The sequence below is a fragment of the Somniosus microcephalus genome, chromosome 25 (genome assembly GCF_052327205.1).
Source record: "Somniosus microcephalus isolate GS21.2 chromosome 25, FLI_Smic_1.0, whole genome shotgun sequence".
Classification (NCBI taxonomy): Eukaryota; Metazoa; Chordata; class Chondrichthyes; order Squaliformes; family Somniosidae; genus Somniosus; species Somniosus microcephalus.
This window is the reverse complement of record NC_141011.1, coordinates 51073889-51087660: the sequence shown is the minus strand read 5'-3', so window position 1 is coordinate 51087660 and position 13772 is coordinate 51073889. Positions and strand designations below refer to the sequence as shown.

At 46.1% G+C, this 13772-nt stretch overlaps 1 protein-coding gene across 6 annotated transcripts in view; it reads left to right on the top strand.

Annotated features, from left to right (window-relative positions):
- LOC147100796 (uncharacterized) overlaps positions 1 to 13772 on the top strand; it is a 72400-nt gene that overhangs the window by 32015 nt on the left and 26613 nt on the right. For 2 of the 6 annotated variants that reach the window (XM_085967395.1, XM_085967390.1), the window contains exon 1: positions 502 to 681. The exons of 2 other annotated variants lie outside the window; for them this stretch is intronic. The gene's annotated coding sequence lies outside the window, so the exon portion shown is untranslated. Of the gene's footprint in view, positions 1 to 501; positions 682 to 775; positions 877 to 1161; positions 1264 to 13772 lie in introns of those variants that run through there. 2 more of the 6 variants (XM_085967392.1, XM_085967393.1) reach the window with 2 other exon arrangements.

Genomic DNA, 13772 nt, shown 5'->3' with positions numbered 1-13772 from the left:
AGGTTGAAACAGAGATGCATTTCCTCCTAAAATGCGAAAAATTCAACACATCAAGAAACATATTATTCAACAAGCTAAGCCAAACAACCCCAGATTTCAAGGAATTGGATGACCTGTCAAAATTGAGATTAGTCCTAGGAGAAGGAGACAGACCATACCTTGGGGCCAAATATGTAACAACATGTCACAACCTGAGGACTGTTTAAAATTAAGACTGTTTAAAATTAATATTGAACGTACCAAATGAAGTACAAAGACTGTTTAAAATTAATATTGTTTAAAAGTAATATTGTATGTACCCAACAAATGTCAAATCGATTGACACCTACAGAATGTTGGAAAACTGTACCTTTTTGCTATGTAAGCTTTGGCAATATGGTTCTCTGTAAACTTTCATGCCAATAAAGCATTTGAATTGAATTGAATTGAATTGAGAGAGAGAGAGAGAAAGCCTGGATCAGAGTCAGTGAGAGAATGGATCAAAGCGAGAGGGAGCCTGTGGGTCAGAGCGAGCACTGGAGAGCAGACTGGCAACATGTTGAGAGTCATCGCTCAGTCCCTGGCTATTTTACTTCTCATTCTCCTCCTGGTCGCCAATTTTGTGGTGGTGAAAAGCGCGGAGGCTGTGACTGTGGTTTACAAGAAAATCTGCAGACAATGAAGGCGATCCTGGCCGAGCCGGTACTTTACTTTTTTTGCAATTTGCAACCAGAACGGGGCGTGAAACTTTTGAACTAAATGGCAGCATTTTCCAGAGTTTGAGGGCGGGCAGTCGGCTTTCCAGCGGAACCTTACGGTTTAGTTATACCGCCTTCCTTGAAAAGTAGTAAAAGTCTGAACTGGTAGTTTAAACCACAGCAAAAAAAAGTTTTGCAGGTTTGTGAAGTAACCGGTTAAACCGAAAGTTAATTTTTTTTTGTCGGTTTCCTCTATACATTTCCAGTTCACGGGATTTATGTTGATTTATTTCTCTCTTTTTAACGATTGTATACAGACCAGGGAATGTGATCATTGGAAAAGTTTGACATGGGAGACAAAGGTATAGAACGTTGAGACCACATATTTAGTTTCAAATTGTCTCTGTTGCTAGGAGACGGTCAATTTCCCCCTCCGTTGTTTATTTAACTCATTTCCAAGGTTTTGCCCCATCCTTTCACAGGTGGGTCACATCTCACTCCCAAAAGTAATATGGGGGGTTGGGGTGGATCATCTCTTCGGCCCTTGTTGAACCGCGCTGGTGTCAATTGGAGATAACATTCGATGGTATATATTTTTTTTTCATGTGCTGTGGAATTTATACCCACTGGCGATTAGATTTGTGTCTTGGTTTTCATGCTGGGGCCCAGGATCTGCCCAGTTTCTATTCCTGGCTAACTCCAAGGGTCTGCAGTTGTCTTTTTTCTCTCTCTTCCCCTCCCCTCTCCCTCCCCTTGCCCATTTGGGAAGGCACAAAATGGATTCTGTGTGGAGAATTGTTCAAAAACAAAAAGTTTAGCTACTTTCCCCTGATGCTGCAGTGCTAAGCCGTGCATGTTCCACATGCCCAGAGTTCATTCCTGAACTATACTGTAATGTCTCAGCTGGAGTATTAGAATTTGGCTAATTGCCCCTGAGGGTGAGGGTGCGGGGACGGTGGTGGGTGATCAGCTAGGGCTCTCTCTCCTGATTGAGGCCCCATTGGAAAGTGTATGTATGTAGATGTTGGGTGAGAGCCGGGTAAGGCAAGGCCGTGATGCCCTCCACACTTGAATAGCCTGCAAGCATTCCCTATCTGGACTGACACAGGAATGACACTTGGAAAAGGTGCTGGGCAATCGGCTGCCATGGAACTACCCAACAATAAGTAGCAATGCCTTACGAGAGGAAAAGGGAGATAATGGCAGGGGCAAATGATTATAAAACACAACCTGCTAATTGCAATGAAACCCAAGACAGATGCCGGATAAATGATAGATAGAAATATTGGACCCGGGCCTTAAGGAGTTTTGACTTAATGAATGCAAAACCCAACATCCCCATGGGTCTAACTTAGATGTGCTGAGTACAGCCAGTGGATGCAATGATAACTAAGTGAAGAAACTATTACAAATATATGGTTTACATCATGCTTTTATTTTGTACTATCTTCACCAAGTTGTAGAGTCCTTTGGTACTGGTTGCTGTTGCTTAGTATGGCGGGAAAAGCTTCTAATGGGATGTCTAGTTTGGCTCTCCATTCAATGGCCTCCTGAGATGCCGAGTGGAGGAATGAGGTTGCCTCCCGTCACAGATCTCGGTGGGCAGGTCGATGTGATGTGTTCCATGGTCTGGGACTCATGGCCGCAGTCACACTTCGGGCCATCCCTCATCTTCCACTTGTGGAGCAGGTGGGCGCATCGTCCGCACCCTGTGCGGATTGGGTTGAGCGCCGTCCACTGTCTGCGAGCGAGGTCGAAGCCAGGGACCTCTGCTGCTGGGTCAGTGATGAGGTGTTGGTTCTTTATGTTGCGTGCGCCCCACGATTCCGTCCATCCGGATCGTCTGTCGATACCAGCTGCATAAATATTGGCTGCTGTTTCCCAGAATGGCCGGCGTGATTTTAAGCGCTTTCGTGGTATTAGTCACAACATATGTTGCACTAAACAATACAACAATAACTACTTGTATTTGTATAGCGCCATTGTTTGTACCAATGTGTTTCAAAGTGTAATCAGAAAATGGACATGAGCCAAAAAATAATGCGATATTAGCAGGGGGAATCAAAAAAGCTTGAGGTGGCTTTTAAGGATGCTTAAAGGAGGAGAGGAGATTTTAGATCGGGAATTCCTAAGCATGGGTTCTAGGCTGCTGAAGGCATGGCGGTCGCTGGTGGGCTGAAGGACGGGCTTATGCACAAGAGGTCAGAATCAGAATTCTGCCAGCGCATTTCACACTTCATCTAGAGCCATCCTTTGTTTCTTAACCTGTCCCATTACCATCTCGTCTCGCCTTGAATATCTCTTAATGTCTCTTCACCTCTCTCAGACCTTCCCTTTTGTGCTTTCAACCCCTCCCCCATTTCCCAGCCCCCAAACTTGCTTTTTCATCCGTTTCATTACCTGCTTTTTTCTCGGTTCTGACGAAGGGTCTTCGACCTGAAACGTTGACTCTGTTTCTCTCCACGGATGTTGCCGGGCCTGCTGAGTTTTTCCAGCGTTTTCTGTTATTTTGGATTTCCAGCATCCGCAGTATTTTGCTATCGTATAAGAATTTGGGGAACTGGGAGCCAGTGTAGGTCAGCGAGGACAGGGATGATGGCCAACAAGACTTGGTGCGGGATTGAATACGGGCAGTAGAAGTTTGAATGAGCTGACATTATAAGAGAGTGAAGTTTGCGATGTGACCAGGAGAGCATTGGAATAGTTGAGTCTGGAGATCACAAAGGCATGGGAAAGTGTTTCAGTGGCAGATGTGCTGAGGTAGGGGTGGAGGAGGCCAATGTCATGGAGGTGGAAATTGTTGTGTCTGTGTGTTGATAGAGACACTGAAGACAGGAGTTGGTTTCATAGGTGTTTACTAAACAAAGTCTGGAGGGGAACTAACGGATATAACACAATATACAGGCTTATATAGCCCGAGTGGCCATTACCGGCATTACAGCACACATGGGGCTCTTAAAGGCACATACACTACAATTCCTCCCCTTTTAGCTAACCAGTACATAATATTTTAAGTAATTATTAATTACATGTTATAAGAAAAATAATATACACATTGCTGCAGTTAATTAATTATAAGTCAGTCTCTCTGGAGGCTTCCTGACTCGGTCCGGATAACGCCTCGGTGGTGTAGTAGTTTCTGGTGGTGTAGTAGGTTCTTGTGGCAAGGCTGATTCGGCTTGAATGCCAGTGTTGGGTTCATCAGGTTCCAGTATCACCGGATCGGCAGTAGATATGGGTATCTCTACTTCATCGTTAGGCGTATAGAGTTGTGGTGTAGGTTGTCCCTTTTCAGATGACTCTATGATTTGGTCAGCATGGCGCCTTATTATGCTTTCTCCGATGTCCACGGTATACATCAGCGGTCCTAGTCGTGTGCAGATAGTTCCAGGCTGCCATTTCTCGGTAAGGTAGTCCCGAGCCAAAACTTGTTGACCTATCTGGAAGGTTCTAGTTGGCCTTTCATTCATGCCTTGAAATTGCCGGTTCTCCACGTCCCTTCTGATGTTGGGCTTGATCAAATCCAGCCGGCATCTTAGGCTTCTATTGAAGAACATCATGGCGGGAGTTTGGTTGGTAACCATATGTGTTGCATTCCTGTATGCGAACAAGAAGTTATCCACCTTGTGCTGAAGTTTTATGTCTTCATTACCCATGGCCTTTATGGCCTTCTTGAAGGTCTGGACAAACCTTTCAGCCAATCCATTGGTGGCGGGATGGTATGGGGCAGACGTGTAGTGCTTAACCCCATTGTTTTTTAAGAACTTCCTGAATTCTTCGGACACAAATTGCGGTCCATTATCAGAACAGATCTGTTCCGGCAGCCCATTCCTGGCAAATATGGTCCTTAATACTGTGATGGTTTTTTCCGTGGTGGTGGAGGACATCTTTACTACCTCCGGCCACTTGGAGTGTGCATCAACCGCGATTAAGAACATTGAGTCCATAAATGGACCAGCAAAGTCGATGTGTACCCTTCGCCAGGGAGATGAGGGCCACTCCCATGGATGTAGAGGGGCTTGGGGTGGAGCGTTTTGGACCTTCTGGCATCCTAGGCAGCTCTTGGTCATTTCTTCTATGTCTCCATCGATACCTGGCCACCATACAAACGCTCTGGCTAGGTTCTTCATTTTCACTCCACCCAGATGCCCCTCGTGAAGCTCCTTTAGCACTTTATTCTGGAGTTTGGGTGGAATCACCACTCTGGATCCACACATCAAGGTTCCTCGGCATACTGACAGCTGTTCTCTTCTTTGCGAGAATGCTGGCAACAGTGGTTCGCCATGTGCTGGCCATCCCTTCACCGTTAAGTCGTAGACTCGTGAGAGAGTCGGGTCATTTCTCGTTTCCTTTTCAATGGCAGAATTTGTTACTGGTAGACATTCCACTATGGTTGAGTGGAACATCTCCACTGGGTCTACTGTAGGTGCCTCGTCTACCGTCGGCAACGGTAGGCGCGATAAACCGTCAGCATTCCCATGCTGTTTTGATCCTTTGTATTCTATGTTGTATTGGTGTGCCCCTAGAAAAAGGGACCACCTCTGTAGCCTTTGCGCTGTCATAATGGGAACACCCTTTTTAGGGTTGAATATGGAGATGAGGGGTTGATGGTCAGTCAACAAGGTAAATTTTTGTCCGTGTAGGTAATGGTTGAATTTCTTCACTCCCCATACCAGGCTGAGTGCTTCCCTGTCGATTTGGGCATAGTTACGCTCAGCTGAGTTCAATGAGCGTGACGCAAAAGCTATCGGCCGTTCCGAGCCATCAGGGAATTTATGCGATAATACTGCTCCTATGCCGTAAGGGGATGCATCGCACGCCAGTCTGATTGGCAGTGATGGGTTGTAATGAGCCAAAACTTCTTTGGACGTGATTAAGTCTTTGCATTTATGGAAGGCACATTTACAGTCTTCGCTCCATTTCCAAATTACTCCTGTTTGTAGCAGTTCATTAAGAGGGTGTAGAAGAGTTGATAAGTTCGGTAAAAATTTATGATAGTAATTTATTAATCCCAGGAACTGTAGTGTATGTAACCGTTCCACCTTTAAGAGAACTATTTTAAGGGTTGCACTACTTTATCTTGGCTGCTGTATACTGTAATACTGGCGGTGACCACACCGGTATATAAGTGCTGTGTAATGATTTATTGGGCAGTTCCGCCCTGACCTTCAACCAGTAAAGACCTGTTAAAGTTTACTCTTGTGGTCTGTGTAGTAATTCCCAATATAACACACAGACTTAATAGTGGCGACGAGTACGATCTTACCCTGCGGCAGAGATACATCCAAGGCAGTTGACGGGCGTCGAGAAGAGGCATCCGCCCTCAACATTCTGCTGAGAGAAGACTCGGGTCTGCAGAGCAAAGGAAGAATTCTAACACGAAGCCTTCCATCAGCAACAGGCAGTGATCATCCCTTGTATCACGGTGGCGGGTAAGCCAATCAGCGACGAGCAGCAAGTCGGCCACGTTGACTGTGAGTAGGGGAGAAAATTTAAAAAAAACGGAGGATATAAGGGCGGAGAACTCGACCACGGCCGGGGAAAAGAGCCGGACAGAAGTCGGGGCCAGAGGCGCTGAGACTGGGGCAGCGTAAGGCACGGAAGCCGCGGTGAATGCAAACGCAGCCGGTGTGAGAGACCGGGCTACAAGCGGGCTGGGAGACGCAACAGCATCGAGAGAGAGCTCGACCGCGACCGGTGAAAAAGGCCGGGCAGCTACGAGGCCGCGAGGCGCAGCGACCGGGACGATCGTAAGACGCGGGAGAAAATAAAAAAACCGCGGAGAACTCAGCCGCAGCCGGGGGGGAAAGGACCGGACTGCAAGAGGGGCTGGGAGGCACGATCGTAAGGCGCGGGAGAAAATAAAAAAACAAAAAACCGCGGAGAACTCAGCCGCAGCCGGGGGGGAAAGGACCGGACTGCAAGAGGGGCTGGGAGGCACGATTTGAAAACCGCTGGGGAGGGCGAACGCAGCAATACGGCAATCGCCATTACAGCCAGCGGGGGAGAAAGGCAAGCGCGGGAAACCGCCATTTTGAAAATAAATAAATAAATAAAAGAAAATTTTCTTTTTGTCTCTCAAGAAGATTGCGAGGATGCCTAAGCGTGGTAACATCAACGATTTCGATCCCGATGTTGAAGATTGGGCCACGTATGTAGAACGCATAGAGATATATTGTAAGGCAAATAAAATATCAAATGAAGATAAAGCATTAACCTTACTAAACTCAATGGGTGCGAAGACATACGGGCTATTGAAGCATCTTCTATCACCAGCTAAACCGGCGGATCAGACTTTCGCTAATATTGTTGCTGTCCTGAAGAATCATTTGAACCCCACACCGCTGATGTTAGCGGAACGATTTAAATTTTATGCGAGAACGCAACTGAAAGAGGAAAGCAACGCGGAGTATTTAATTGAACTGCGTAAGCTAGCGAAATACTGTCAGTTTGGGGAAAGTCTGACAGAGGCACTGAGAGACAAATTCGTGTGTGGATTGTCGAAAGAAGGAACACAAAAGCGGTTGCTTGAAGAGAATGATCTTGCACTTGATAAGGCTGTCACTATTGCAGCATCGCACGAAGCCGCAGCGAGAGGCACTGCGGAAATGCAGCTGAAGGCAGCGGTACTCAGCGTAGATCAAATGGCTTTGGGTACAACGAAATGTTATCGTTGTGGGAAGACAACACACGATCAGAACCAATGCTGGTTTAAAAACCAGGAATGTAGAAAATGTGGCAAGCTTGGTCACATAGCTAAAGTATGCCGGTCAGGAAAGAAGACCAGCAACAAAAAGTCACCACAGGAAAAGTGCAGAAAGGTACATAAGGTGGCTGAGAAGAGTTCGGATGAACAGAATTCGGATTCAGACTCCAACAGCGAGGAACTGGGTAGTCTGAGAATTCACAATGCGAGTAAGGAAGCTGACTGACAAACTATCTGGGTCACACTGCAGATAGCAGGAGTCCACGTGAAGATGGAATTGGACACCGGATCGGCGTTGACGGTCATGAATAAGCAAGATTACAAAAAGTTATTCACACATATTCCCCTACGGGATACGGAGATAGTATTGCAGACATACACGGGGCAAAGCGTATACCCCATCGGAAAGATAAAAGTCAAGGTGAGACACAAGGGCAAAGAACACCAAGGAATGGACATATATGTACTACCTGAGGGAGGTCCACCACTTCTGGGACGGGAGTGGATCAGGAAAATAAATATGGACTGGCACCCTCTAAAAGCAATGACGGTAGATTCCGGAAAAAGAAAAGATGTCAAACCTGAACGATTGTCCAGAGTACTGGATGAGGGCATATGCAGCAGTGACAGTGACAAAGCAATCAGCTCAGACTCTGGAACTGATGATGGTAAGACCAGCCCATGTGCAAAAGACAAGTCTAAAATGGACTTGCAGACTAATGATGGAAAAACGAAGGAGTGCATAAATGCTTCAGGAGAGAACAAAGTATCAGAACAGAATTCCACTGAACAACAACAACATAGTTTGACAGAGAATTCTGAGGCTGTCCAGTCTACAGACATGCACATTTCTGAGGAACACCGGGCTCGAACTCAACTCAATTTCAAACTACAACAGCAATTAGAACAAATGATTCGCCGTTTTTAGCAAGAGATGAATGCAACAAAAAAGTTCTTTGACACAGAGTGGGAGAATCTGGAAAGACAGCAGAAGCAGCTGATTGAGAAAATGGAACAGGAACACACAAACCGCCTGCGCGATGAGGCCAAACAAATCAAAGCTGAGCAAGAAAGGGAATATGTCAAATTCATCGATCAGTTGAAAGCTAAGAAGAAAGAGCACCCTTTTGTGAGCAGTGTCAGCAGTAATAAGCCACTCAGGGAATTGGTGGCAGAGGCAAAAGCTGAAGTGATGGAGGAAATAGAAGACAATAGAGAGGAAGCAGAAGATGATGACTCATCTGAACTATTATCACCCCTACCAGGTCACGCAGGTGGTCCCTCCGAACTGAGCTAAATCAGTCTGGAAGCAGAAACTTCCCAAGGTACTCGAGCCTTTAAGTCAACAATGCTGGTTCTGAAGTTACGAAAGTTCAAGCTGTTAAGTCCAGTGAAGGACTATTAGATGAATCACCCAGCAACGAGAACCAGAGACCCCTGAAAGGCGCCATGCTGACCAGATCATAGAGTCATCCGAAAAGGGACAACCTACACCACAACGTTATACGCCTAATGATGAAGCAGAGATACCCATAGTATCTACCTCCGATCCGGTGTTACTGGAACCAGATGAACCCGACACTGGCATTCAAGCCGAATCGACCTTGCCAAAAGAACCTACTACACCACCGAGAACTACTACACCACCGAGGCGTTATCCGGACCGAGTCAGGAAGCGCAGGAGGCGCCTCCGCAGAGACTGAATCTGTGAACTGTTTTTACATGAAGTTGTGTATATATGTTATGATGTTATGTTTAATGGGGAATATATATACTGTTAAGCTAAAAAGGGAGGATTGTAGTGTATGTAACCGTTCCACCTTTAAGAGAACTATTTTAAGGGTTGCACTACTTTATCTTGGCTGCTGTATACTGTAATACCGGCGGTGACCACACCGGTATATAAGTGCTGTGTAATGATTTATTGGGCAGTTCCACCCTGACCTTCAACCAGTAAAGACCTGTTAAAGTTTACTCTTGTGGTCTGTGTAGTAATTCCCAATATAACACACAGACTTAACAGGAACGACCTTAATTGTGAAACATTTTCAGGTGCTGGGGCTTTTATGACCGCTTCAATTTTTTCAGGTGACTTATGCAACCCTTCCTTATTAATTATGTGGCCACAATATGATATTTGATTTTGGAAAAATTCGCACTTGGGGCGATTTGCTCGTAGACCCCGTTCTCTCAGCCTAGTGAGCACATGCTCCAAATTGGCAAGGTGCTCGTTGTCGTTTTCTCCTGTTACAAGGATGTCGTCTAGGTAGCATTGAGTCCCCGGAATCCCTTGGAGGACTTGCTCCATAGCTCTTTGCCAGATAGCTGGAGCGGATGCTACTCCGAAAACCAGTCGATTGTACTGGTACAGACCTTTGTGTGTATTTATCGTGAGATTTTTTTAGAGGCCTCTTCAACCTCCATCTGTAGATATGCTTGTGCCAAGTCAATTTTGGTGAAACGTTTCCCTCCGGATAGTGAGGCGAAAATATCTTCTATCCTCGGAAGAGGATACTGTACCGTGTGAAGAACCGGGTTTACCGTCACCTTGAAGTCTCCACAGATGCGAATTTTTCTCTGTTCTTCAGATTTATCATTATTCAATGCTTTCTTCATGACTAGAACGATGGGTGTTGCCCACTCGCTCCAATCTATTTTGGATAATACGCCTGCATTTTCCAAATTCTCCAGCTCTGCCTCGACTGCTGGACGAATTGCGTATGGCACTGGTCTTGCTTTAAAAAACTTGGGAATTGCCGCATCTTCCACTTTTATTGAGGCGGTGATGCCTTTCAAGGTTCCTAGTTTCTCTTGAAACACTTCTTTGGCGTTGGCCAAGATGTCTTTTTAATCGTTCAGGTATGACGTCATCATCGTTTTTTTTCTTACTGGTCACCGTCAGTGCCTGAATGGAGTGCCAGTCTAAACGTATTTTCCTGATCCATTCACATCCTAACAGTGGTGGGCCACCATCTTGTAGAATGTATAAATACAACTTTTGTATTTCCTTGCCGTTGTATACAACAGGCACCCTTATTTTTCCTTTGGGGTATACTTTCTGCCCCGTATATGTTTTCAAGATAATGGATGTGTCTTTTAAAGGTATATGCGGAAATAGCCTCTCGTAATCCCGTCGATTTATTACGGTCAGAGCTGATCCTGTATCTAGCTCCATTTTAACTGGGGACCCTGCTATCGTGAGGGTAACCCAAATGGTCTGGTAATCATCTTTGGCAAGTACATTATGTAATTTGAGACAGCTTAGTCTCTTGTTTTCGGAGTCGCTATCGCTCTTCTGGTCTTCGGAGCTACTGTCCGTCATCATTTGTACCTTTCTGTACTTTTCTTTATTGATTTTTTTCCTGTCTGTGGATTTATTTTGTCCAGATCGGCATACCCGTGCAATGTGTCCAATCTTTCCGCATTGCCTGCATGCTTTGTCCTTGAACCAGCAGTCCCTCTGGTCATGGGTGGATCTGCCGCAGCGATAACATCTCTCGAAACCCTGTGTCATTTCATGGGTGCCGAAGTCCTGTGTCTTTTGTTGTATTTCTGCAGCTCCTCTTGCGGCTGCTTCGTATGATACAGCCATACTGAAAGCCTTGTCCAGTGTTAAATCTTTTTCAGAAAGCAGCCTTTTCTGTGTTCCTTCACTTAAGAGACCGCAGACGAATTTGTCTCGAAGATAATCTGCTAGTCCTGCCCTGAATTGGCTGTGTTTTGATAGCTTTCTTAATTCGGTGAGGTAATCAGCATTACTTTCATTCTTGTGTTGATTTCTCTTGAAGAATTTGAATCGTTCCACTATCAGCAGCGGTGTTGGGTTTAAGTGCTCCTGTAGGGTATCAACAATTTCTTTAAAATCCTTGTCCTTTGGTTTGGCTGGAGTGATTAAATTTCGTAACAGCCCGTATGTCTTTGCGCCCATTAGATTCAGCAGTACTGAAGCTTTTTTTTAATCTTCTATTCCATTTGCAGTGCAATATACCTCCACTCTTTCCACATATGTGGTCCAATCCTCTATCTCGCTATCAAAAGCATCAATATTGCCAGACTTAGGCATCTTAGAAAAGATATGGCGCTTCCCGCGCTTTTCTTTCTTTTCTGCAGAAAAGATATGGCGCTTCCCGTGCTTTCCCACCGCTGCTGCCGATGACAATGCTGTTTCCCGTGGTTTCCGTTCTTTTTTTAAATTTATTTACAGTTGGAGACTCGTTCCCGCCGGACTTTCTCTCTAGGTCTGAACACCGACCTGTTTGCAGCGCCAGCCGTCTCCCGAGTGCTCCCTCCCCATCTGTTACTGCTTGCCTCCGCTTTCGCTGCTTGGCCCAGCTGTAGAACCAGCCGCTGGAGCCCCAGCCTGACGCCCAGGAAGGATTAGCGCAGTACCTGCCACCAGCTTGGCCTGCTGGTGAAACCACAGCTTTTTTCACTTTCTTGATTCTTCTGGACGCCAGAGGAATCGATGTCCTTGAGGTGCTGCCGAATTGCAGGTAAGTCTGTTTCCACTTCGTCGCCACTGTTGTGTCTGTGTGTTGATAGAGACACTGAAGACAGGAGTTGGTTTCATAGGTGTTTACTAAACAAAGTCTGGAGGGGAACTAACGGATATAACACAATATACAGGCTTATATAGCCCGAGTGGCCATTACCAGCATTACAGCACACATGGGGCTCTAAAAGGCACATACACTACAGAAATAGGCAGTTTTTGTGATGGAGAGGATATGGGGTTGGAAGCTCAGCTCGGGCTCAAATAGGATGCTCAGGTTGCAAGCAGTCTGATTCAACTTGAGACTTTGACCAGGGAGGGTGATGGAGTTGGTAGCAGGGACTAAAGACGTTGAGCTTGGTCTTCCTAATGTTTAACTGGAGGAAATTACAGCTCATCCAAGACTGAATGCAAGACGAGCAGTCCGACGGCACAGAGGCAGCGGAGGGCTTGAGAGAGGTGGTGGAGAGGTAGAGCTGGGTGTCATCAGCATCATGTAGAGGTTGACCTCATGTTTATGGATGATGCCGCCAAGGGGGCAGTATGTAACTGAGGAAGAGACGGGCCCAGGGCAGATCCTTGGTACGGGGAGAATAGCGATGCCATTGCTGGAGATGCTCCGGTTATGGTATTGTATCGATAAGAGTGGAACCAAGCGAGGACAATCCCATCGAGCTGGACAATGGAGGAAGGATGATTGTGGGCGACCATATCAATCAATCAAATCAAATCAACTTTTATTGTTAGTGCACAAGTGCAGTACAACAAAATGTAGGCTTGCGGCTCCCGAGAGTGTACATTTAGATTAAGACATTTAAACATTCAACATACATTTGGCTTGTAATACATTAACATAAACATAACCATAATAAAGTGCATTGGCAGATGTGCAGGCTTTAGAGTTTATTTGTGGAGTTCAGTCGGATGACAGCCCTGGGAAAGAAGCTGTTCCTAAATCTGGTCGTACGGGTGCGAATGCATCTGTAGCGTTTCCCAGATGGCAGGAGGGCGAACAGACTGTGGCTGGGGTGGGTAGGGTTTATGATGATGGACCGTGACCTCCGTAAACAGCGTTTCTGGTATATGTGCTCTATGGTCGGTAGCCGGGTGCCGGTAATGCGTTGGGCAGTTTTGACTACCCACTGCAGGGCTTTCCGGTCATAGTAGCTACAGCTGCCATACCATACTGTGATAGTTTGTCAGGATGCTCTCTATTGTGCAGCGGTAAAAGTTAGAGAGGATCAGGGGTGACAGGTTACATCCCTTCAGCCTCCTTAGGAAATATAGGCGCTGCTGGGTCTTCTTCACCAGAGAGGAGGTATTGAGGGACCAGGAGAGGTCTTCCGTGATGTGGACTCCGAGGAACTTAAAGCTGTCCACCCTTTCCACCACAGAGAGGTCAGGATGATGAGAAGAAATGATGTACCACAATCACATTTGTAACTTTGGTTAGGGCCGTTTTGATGGTGGTAACCTGATTGGAGGGATTCAAACAGGGAGTTGCAGGGGAGCTGGGACATGGACTTGGAGAGTCACACCATATTCACATGCTTCGAAGAGGAAAGGGAGCTTGGTAGTGGAGCAATAGTTTGCAAGGACAGAGGGGTCATTGGTGGGCTATTTGAGGAGGGAGGTGGGTCAATATCTAAACAGTGGGAACCATTTACAATGTCCACTAGCATGGGAGCCAGGAAGAGAAGTTGGACGGTGAGCAGTTCAGTGGCGAGGTTAAAGGGTTGTATGTTAACTTCACGAGAAAAGGCCATTTTACCCATTCCACCTGCTCCATGATCTTCAAAAATTCCACCAGTTGGTTTTCCCAAGACATGTATCTTATTGGAATGGTAATTATTGGACTGAGTTTCAGTCCTGGTCATTGTGCTGTCTGTTTAGTAAT